The 8867-nt window shown below is 41.5% G+C and overlaps 1 pseudogene; it reads right to left on the reverse strand.

Moving 5' to 3' along the window:
- Positions 1 to 2762: 2762 nt before the first annotated feature.
- Positions 2763 to 2860, reverse strand: LOC137760322 (U6 spliceosomal RNA; annotated as a pseudogene).
- Between the last annotated feature and the right edge of the window lie 6007 nt (positions 2861 to 8867).

Consider the following 8867-nt stretch of genomic DNA (forward strand, 5'->3'; position numbering starts at 1 on the left):
TGAGAGTGGTGAAATATTTAAAAACTGAACGAATTTGTTTTATCATTGTGAAAAAGCATCTGCCATCAATGCCTTGTCTTGTCAAGTGTCTGAGGACCAACTGCCTCCCAAACCCATGCTCTTATACATACTTTATGAATGAGAAAATGTTATGTAAATATTACTCATGACTTTTCCCAACTGGCAAAATCCTGCTTTCTCTAGGACACAGCTCAAAAGTCAACTTCTCTGTGAAACTTCTCTGACACCAGTTGCCAAACTCCTTCTGCAGCCCTCTCATCTTTTTTCTTGGGCCACTGGCATTGTTATATATTTGATTTCCCTATTAGTTTAACTGACATACTCATTTTCGTATCTCCAGTGGCATATCTCAGTAGTAAACAGCTAGGAGGTTTCAATATAGGATTTTGGAATTAATTAATTAGTGAAAAAATTAATTATATAGAGAGGAAAGCTGATGACAACAGGATAATGGATGAATGAAATTACAGGCACGGGAGCCTTATTAGGACTGGAGCTTTCTGAAATGGGTGATTTGATTTAGTGCTCTAGTGGTAACAACTACACAGTAATGATATGCATGATGTATGCTTGAATTCTTGAGACCTAACCTGCAACAACTACTATTTCAATTCAAGAATTTATTTCGTTTCCTTCATGCTAATCACTAGGCTATCATTATTTGCAGAAGGGGTCATTTAATAAGTGGTTATTGGTGGCTGTATCCCTAATACTTAGCACAGTGCCTGGCACATAATAGGTCCTCAGTAAATATGAAGGAGTAGAATCGTGTAAGGGGAGGGAGTGGAGACGAACGCGGGAGGACACCCGAGGACACCGGGGGCTGGGCAGCTGGGCGAGGGCGCCCTTCTTTAAGGCATTTTTAAAAGGTCTATTCCAGGCGATTTGACCCCCCAAACTCGGCGCGAGAAGCAAGTTGGGGGAAAGCGTGTCAGGAGCGGCCCTGGGGCTCCAGCCCACCCTGACAGAGGGCGATAGGGCTGGGGGTGAAATGCTCAAGTCGAGGAGGAAAAGGAGCCAGTGTTTAGTTAGGTGTCAAAGTACTTGGTTTAAGAAATTAGTCACCCGCTTGGCCAAGTCCTGGCACCGGCTGTTATCTCAACTGCCCTTTAATCGCTTTTGTCGGTAGCTTTTGTTCTTTGAGGATTATTGAACAATTCGGTCCCACAGGTGCCCGCTGTTTTGAGAAAACTTTGTGTCGAAAAATACACAAATTGAAGCAAATCCCCATTTGTTGTTAAACCTCCAGTCTTTTGAGAGGTCCTTTTTCTGAGACAGAAGACTGAGGGTTGACATAATCCTCCATTTAGAGGTCCTAAATGGAGCGGGGGATTTTCCTGCTTAACCCGGGTCACGCCCAACTCTGGTGCAGACCAACTGAAGAAACCCTGATAATTCCGCCCGCCCGCCCGCCCGCCTCTCCTCGTTCCCTTCTCTCTCTCTCCTTGCCTGCGCCCTCTTCTTACAGTTAGTACAAGTGTAATTATGACTTAGGTCGTACCCGTACCCTTCGGTCTTCTTTTTGACAGTTCTCAAATTTCACCATTTACTTATTTGGAGGGGGAGGGTCTTGAAAATAAGAACGCAACTTTAACACCTTTTATAGTTTTAAAAACATCTTACTTCCTTATTTTGACTTCAGGTTTATCAAATGCCAGTCAGAGCGGAGTCAAGGCAGGCTAGAGGGACCCTCGTCAGCTCTCTGCGGTTTAGAGGAGAGACAAGACAGATCTCGCCCGCACCTGAACACCCGGCCCCACGAGGCAGCGCGGGCCTCGCCCTCACGTGGAAACCCCGCCCCACAAGGCAGCGCTCGCCTCGCCCTCACGTGGAGACCCCACCTCACTGAGCAGCGCGCGCCTCGCGCTCACGGGGAGACCCCGCCCACGGGCCAGAGTGCGCCTTACCCTCACGTGGAGGCCCCGCCCCACAAGGCAGTGCGCGCCTCGCCCTCACATGGAGACCGCACCTCACTGAGCAGCGCGCGCCTCGCGCTCACGGGGAGACCCCGCCCCACGGAGCAATGTGCGCCTTACCCTCACGTGGAGGCCCCGCCCCATAACGCAGTACGCGCCTTAACCTCACCTGGAGACCCCGCTTCACTCAGCAGCGCACGCGTCGCCCGCAGAGGAGGGCTTGGGGCTGCGGAATCCGTGTTTGCCCTGACGGGGGCTCCCCCGTGTGGCTCCTGTGGACGGTAAAGTCTGTGACCTCAATGTTTATACTTGCATTCTCTTTTGAGGATGGAGGATGTTCAGGGTCTTGCCCTCCGGAGCAGAAGAGATACTCTTGTTTTCTTCTTAGCACATTTCTGTCTCTCTCAGAGTAGAAAAAGTTTCCAGGTTTTCTCAGACTAATGTAGACTCCGGCAGAGGAATTCAGTAACATCCAGTTTCGAGTAACTGAACTCCTGCCTGGGAAAGCATTTGGGGTAGAATTACCGCAGGAAACCCCAAGGCTGCTGTTGTCACGCGGATGAGGGAAAGGGGAGGTTAAGACCTCGATTAACTGAATACCCACTAGATGCCAGGCATTTTACGTCATTATTTAATCTTAGACTATCTTAAGTAGGAATTGTCATCCCCATTTTTTAAATTGAAGTTTAGTTGATTTACAATTTTAGTTTCAGGTGTACAGCATTGTGATTTGGTATTTTTACAGATTATACACCATTAAAAGTTATTACAAGATAATGTCTATAATTCCCTGTGCTGTATAATATATGCTTGTTGTTTATACATAAAAAAATATGGCGTTTTCCTGACATCCTTGCACAGGGGCCATGCTAATCTTCTCTGTATCCGTGCAATTTCAGTATATGTGCTGCCAAAGTGAGCACTGCCATCCCCATTTCATAGACAAGGAGGAAGATTCTCAGAGGCACAAGGTCTCAAAATGATGTAGCGAGGGTCCAAACTGTGACCTAAGTCCAGAGCTTTGCGCTAATGAGACCACTTACAAGAAGGCAGCATTTCCTGCTCAATTTCTTCTCCTTAGAGATGTCACATTCCAGAGAAATTTCCTTATGTTGCAACTCCAATATCCTTATATCTGTATGGCTCATCTGTGAGTTATGTGTGAGTGTGTCACTTCTGCCTCTGCATTTGTAAAGTGTGTTGCGTTTGCAGATTTCATCTCAAGAATAGTTTTTATGAGTTTTTATTTTTATTTCAGTCTTACCGATGTATAATTGACAACTAAAATTGCAAGATATCTCAAATGTACACAGTGATGATTTGATAAACATTGTGAAGGGATTCTCCCCAACCAGTTAATTAATACATCCATTGTTATTATTATTATGAGTTAATTCATAAAATAAAGTGAGGCCAAGGGAGATGAAGTGACATGCTTAAAATTATTACAACTAGCAAATGGATTTCTTAAGTCTAGTGATGTGAAAGCCGTTTTGATTCTCATATCAGGCTGTCTTACATCTGCTTTTATAGAGTAGATTTTTAAAAATATGTCAAGTGAGAGCATCACTACGTTTCCTCCTAACCCTCCAGTTCTGGGAGTTCTGATTTTCTGATTCTTAAGGACTTTCACGTCTTGTCTCCCCTTATCTTCAGTGCTCTGGTCTGGGGATGCTAAGGCCATAGAGAGGTTTAATGACTTGCCCTTGGTCACACAGACGGCCTCTGCCCCACCCAAGCCTGGCATGCAGACTCTCTGACTTGTAGCCTTGCACTGTGGGGTAGGCATTAGCATTTATTTGGCCTCAGTTTGCCCCTTTTCTTTGATGAGCACTTATAATTTCCTTCTTTTCTTGTCTTGTTTTAGAGGGGCTGACCCCATCCTGGCTTTTGGGGTAGACACCTGACTCTGGCCTGGCTAGTCAAAGTGATTGTTAGAAAAACAAGCTTATGGTCCAAATTGGGCGAATAGCAGGCAGCTGTAGGTTTCACTAGCACCTTTGGGTGAAAAGTGTGTCTTTCACCTGGGCTTGCAAAAGGGGTTTTTGTGGACTGAATGCCTGTGCCTCCCCCAAAATTCATATGATGGAGCCCTAGCTTCCAGTGTATTTGGAGATTGGGCCTTTAGGGAAGTAACTAAGTTTAAACGAGGTCATAAAGGTGGACATCAAATCCTATAGGATTAGGGTCCTTGTGAGAAGAAGAGACACCAAAATGTGTCATTCCCCCCAGCCCCCAACACATGCACATACTGAGGAAAGGCCATGGGAGGAAACAGAGAGGAAGCGACCATCTGTAAGCCAGGGAGAGAGTCCTTACCTGAACTGAATCCTGCTGAAGCGTTTCTCTTTGACTTCCCAACCTCCAGAACCATGAGAAATAAATCTCTGTTGTTTAAGCCACCCAGCCTATGGTGTTTTGTTATGGCAGCCTGAACTGGGTAACATAGTGGTGAAAGACCAGCTGGGAGCCACTGGTCATCATCTCTGCCGCCAAGTGAAGGCCAACAGAGGAAGGAAGAGCTGTGAACGGGAGAGAGAGTGGGTCTGGACCCTAGACTGTTCAGTATGTGAGCCACTATCTTTGTTTAAACAGCTGTATTGAGGCATAATTCAGATACCATACAATTCACCCATTTACAGCGTGTAATTCAGTGGATTTTAGTACACTGAGAGATATGTGCAACCACCACCAGAGTCAATTTTAGAATATTTTCATCACTTCAAAAAGAAACCCCATCCCCTTTAGTTATCATGCCCCTTCTCCCCAGTCCTAAGAAACCATGAATCCTTTCTGTCTCTATAGAATTGCCCATTATGATTATTTCATATAAATGGAATCATATAATATATGGTATTTTGTGTCTTCTCACTTAGCATAATGTTTCCAAGGTTAATTCATGTTATGGCATGTATAATTTCTTTCCATGGTAAAATAATATTCCGTTGTACACATATACCACATTTTGTTAACCCACTCATCAGTTGATGGATATTTGAGTTATCAGATATTGCTTATTATAAATTATGCTTCTGTAAACATTCATGTGCAAGTTTTGGGGTAGACTTATGTTTTCATTTATTTTGAGTATATATACCTAGGAGTGGAACAGCTGGGTTATATGATAACACTGTTTAATTGTTTGAGGAACTGCCAAACTGTTTTCCAGAGTGGCTACACTGTTTTACATTCTCATCAGCAGTGAGTGTTCTCATTTCTTTGCCAACACTTATTATCATCTGACTTTTAAATTCTAGCCATACGAGTGGGTGTGTGAAGTAATATCTCATTGTGGTTTTGATTTGCATTTCTCTGGTGAATAATGATGTCAAGCATCTTTCCTTGTGTTTATTGGCCACTATATATCTTTCTAGGAGAAATATCTACTTGGATCCTTTGCCCATTTTTAAATTGAAGTATTTGCCTTTTTATTATTGAGTTGTAAGAGTGTTTCTGTATCTTAGATACAAATCCCTTATCAGATATAATAATACTGAAAAAGTTTGAAATATTGCAAGTTACTGAAATATGACACAGAGACACAAAGTGAGCAAATGCTGTTGGAAAAATAGCACCAATAGCCTTGTTTAACTCAGTGTTGCCACAAACCTTCAATTTGTAAAAAGTGCAGTATCTGCAAAGTGCAATAAGGTGAAGCATGATAAGACAAGGTATGCCAGTATTTGAAATTCGGTTCATTTTTGCATATTGAACCAATATATTTTTGTTAACCTTAATCCTGCTTAAATTGTACTTTTAGTACTTGGAACTGAAAGAACGCTAACCAATATTTTTCTCTAGACTACGCCATAACTGGCTTCCCCAAAGGTTGGGATGTAGAAATATATTTAAGCTTTTACATGACCTTATTTGATCCCTGCTCACCTTGGGAGGTGTGCAAAGTGGATATTTTCATCCGCATTTTAAAGGTAAGGAAACTGAGGCTTGAAAGGCTAAATGACTAATCCAGACTTCACCTTAGTAAAGGGGCATATCTGGAACCAGAAGACGATAAAATTCTAGTGCCCACCCTAAGGAAAAATGATTACTTGTCAACCACAGAAACTTTTTTTTAAAGTCATAATTCTAAAAAGTATGGAAAATAAAATCTCACCCCCCCCCCAAATGGTTTGGAATATTTGTGGTAGATAATTTACTATCTTAGGAACTATACAAACTCTTTAAACTGCAAGGCCAACATCTAAGGAGGCCAATTTGGCATTGCATTTGTAAAAGAAACACAATTATAATGAAAGTTGAAGCAAAGGAAATTAAGTAGAGTGTGTGCTGTACTTGGCATGTATCTAAACACCAAGTTAGGGCCAGTGAGGAAGGTCCATTACTTGGCTTGAGTGTTGAAAAATTTCTTTGTAATTGCTCTCCGCTGTAGGTCATTATTTTTGTACTTAAAAACTGTTTCAACCACGTTTTCACACGTCAGTAGGGTGCCGACAAACATACTTATATGCATTAATAGTGTCAACTTAAAAGGGAAGAATTATTTCAGAATTCTCCATCTTACTCTAAACTGAGTCAAAATCAAATAGCTCCACTTAAAAGATAAATGCATTTTCTTTTCATCCTTATTCATCTGTGCATTCAGGTGTGCATGTTGGATAGTGATGGAAAGTGAGTAGGCAGTGCCAACAGTACTGTTTTGGTTGTCAAATCTCCTGTTAAGGGCATGGTTCACAACTGGCATGCAGTCTACTTGTGGCTCACCCAAAGGAGTGGTAGTGATGGAGGTGGAGGGCTGTAATCTGTTTTATAATAATTTGTAGTAGGGAGGGGTTAGGAAATTCCTCATTCATTAGAGTCCTCCCCTATTACAACTAAAAATGTTTTCTAATGACTCCATCTCTATTTGAGAACTAAAAATCCTGTTTATGAGTACGGATTATTGCATATGAAGATTACAAAGAAGAAAGCTTTTTGTATTATTTAGAAATATGTGTAGATACATGTTCATCTATGAACCATTTAGGATGATGGCAGAGAAGGCAGAGATAAAAATGTTAAACCCAAGTTGAAGGCCAAGCTGGCATTCAGAGGGACGATCTACTAAGTGAAGAGGTCCAGCATTCAAAGGAGAAAGGTGAAGTAGGAAAAATAGCCCATGCTCAGTCCACAGGATGGCAAATACAGTATATACTCCTTACCATCACTATCCCATGTCACAGTGACACTCAACGAAGTGGGTAAAAAGCTTCCAGGAAGGCCCCCAAACTGGAGTGCTTTCCCAGCTTGCTGTCATCTGAGAGTTCTGTGGAGGACAGCACTACTGCTGGGTGTGGGTCAGAACAGCTCAGACCCCAGTTACCACCACTGGGGAACTCCCTTCTTCACTAGTGCTAGGGGAGGTAGCCAGCCCCTAGTTGGTCTCCTCCCTTTCCCTTTCTATCACGCTTCTATCTTATGGGGCTGGGAAAGGAACCAGAAAAAAGCATCTGTCTTTATTTTCCCTAGGTCATCCTCCTCTTTCTCCTGCCATACACCAAAGAGTGTAAGCTCCTACTTCTCCCTTGCCTTAGGACAGACAGTTCCTGCCCAAAATGGATTCTCAGTGGATTTTGTTAAAATGAATTGAATCTGCATTCCATTTTACTGAAATTGTGGCTCTGTTTACCTCAACGGTAGTGACAATGCAGGGTGGTTTTGTGGTAGTTTTTTCTACTGGAGTGTCCACCTCTCTGTTTCTGCTTCTGAAGATCCAGAAGAAGTTGTTTCTTGCCTGCTCTAGCTGAGGCCTTGAGTGTGGATTAAGTGTCTATTTGGCCATTGAAAAATGTTCAGTTCAAGTAGCAGTGGCCATTTTCCTGAAAGATCACAAAAGTCTAAGCCAATATAAAGATCTCTCAAAAATTTTTAAATGCCCGTTTATAACAAGAAAGGAAATGCAAATATTTATCCAGGAAAAATGGTCTCTCCAGTGCAAATTCAAAGAAATACAAATTAAAGCAAATTTGAGGTGCCATTTACATTGGTTACCTGAAAATCTAAATGGATTAGAGTTACATGTGTCAACATGACTAAATTTCAAAAATGTGATATTCACAAAGTTTTACATACAATAGGATGACATTTATGAAAAATTTTAAATGCTAACTAATATTGCATATTGTTTTTTGACACACACATCTGTTTTTAAAAGTATAAATTCAACCCAGGAATAATACCAAATTCACATTACTGATTACCTCTTGGAGGGAACTGGGAGTATTTTATCAAGAATGGGCCTTCTACCATATCATTAAATTTTCTTTTTCTTAAAAACAAAAGATCTAAAACAATATGTCAAAAAAATGTTAAGATTTGACAAAAGAACATTCATGCTAGAAGTATTTTTTAATAAAAAAGATATTCATTCCAATATTTTAACAACAATTAGAAACATTCTAAATGTTCAATAAATTTTGGAATTATTAGATAAATCATGCCATTTAAATTTTATACCACATTATTTGGTTGTTAAAAATGAACATTTGTAAGGCACATGATGTAATCAGAATAAAGCTAGGCAGTTCTGTAAACATAGATTCCATGGAGAGAGTCATTCAAAGAAATATCACTCTGAAATCTAACAAATTATTAGAGAATCAATCTAATTTTCTTCTGAGAGCTCTCAAAACGTTATTAAGAGGTCCTTCATTCTTTTTTTTTTAAACAGTTTTCTAATATCTTTATTTATATTTGGCTGCATCGGGTCTTAGTTGCGGCACGCAGGCTTCTCTCTAGTTGTGGCATGAGGGCTCTACAGTTGTGGTGCACAGGCTACAGAACGTGTGGGCTCTGTAGTTGCGGCACGCGGGCTTAGTTGCACTGTCGCATGTGAAATCTTAGTTCCCTGACCAGGGATTGAGCCTGAGTCCCCTGCACTGGAAGGTGGATTTTTAACCACTGGACCACCAGGGAAGTCCCAAGAACTCCTTC

The sequence above is a fragment of the Eschrichtius robustus genome, chromosome 2 (genome assembly GCF_028021215.1).
Source record: "Eschrichtius robustus isolate mEscRob2 chromosome 2, mEscRob2.pri, whole genome shotgun sequence".
Lineage (NCBI taxonomy): Eukaryota > Metazoa > Chordata > Mammalia > Artiodactyla > Eschrichtiidae > Eschrichtius > Eschrichtius robustus.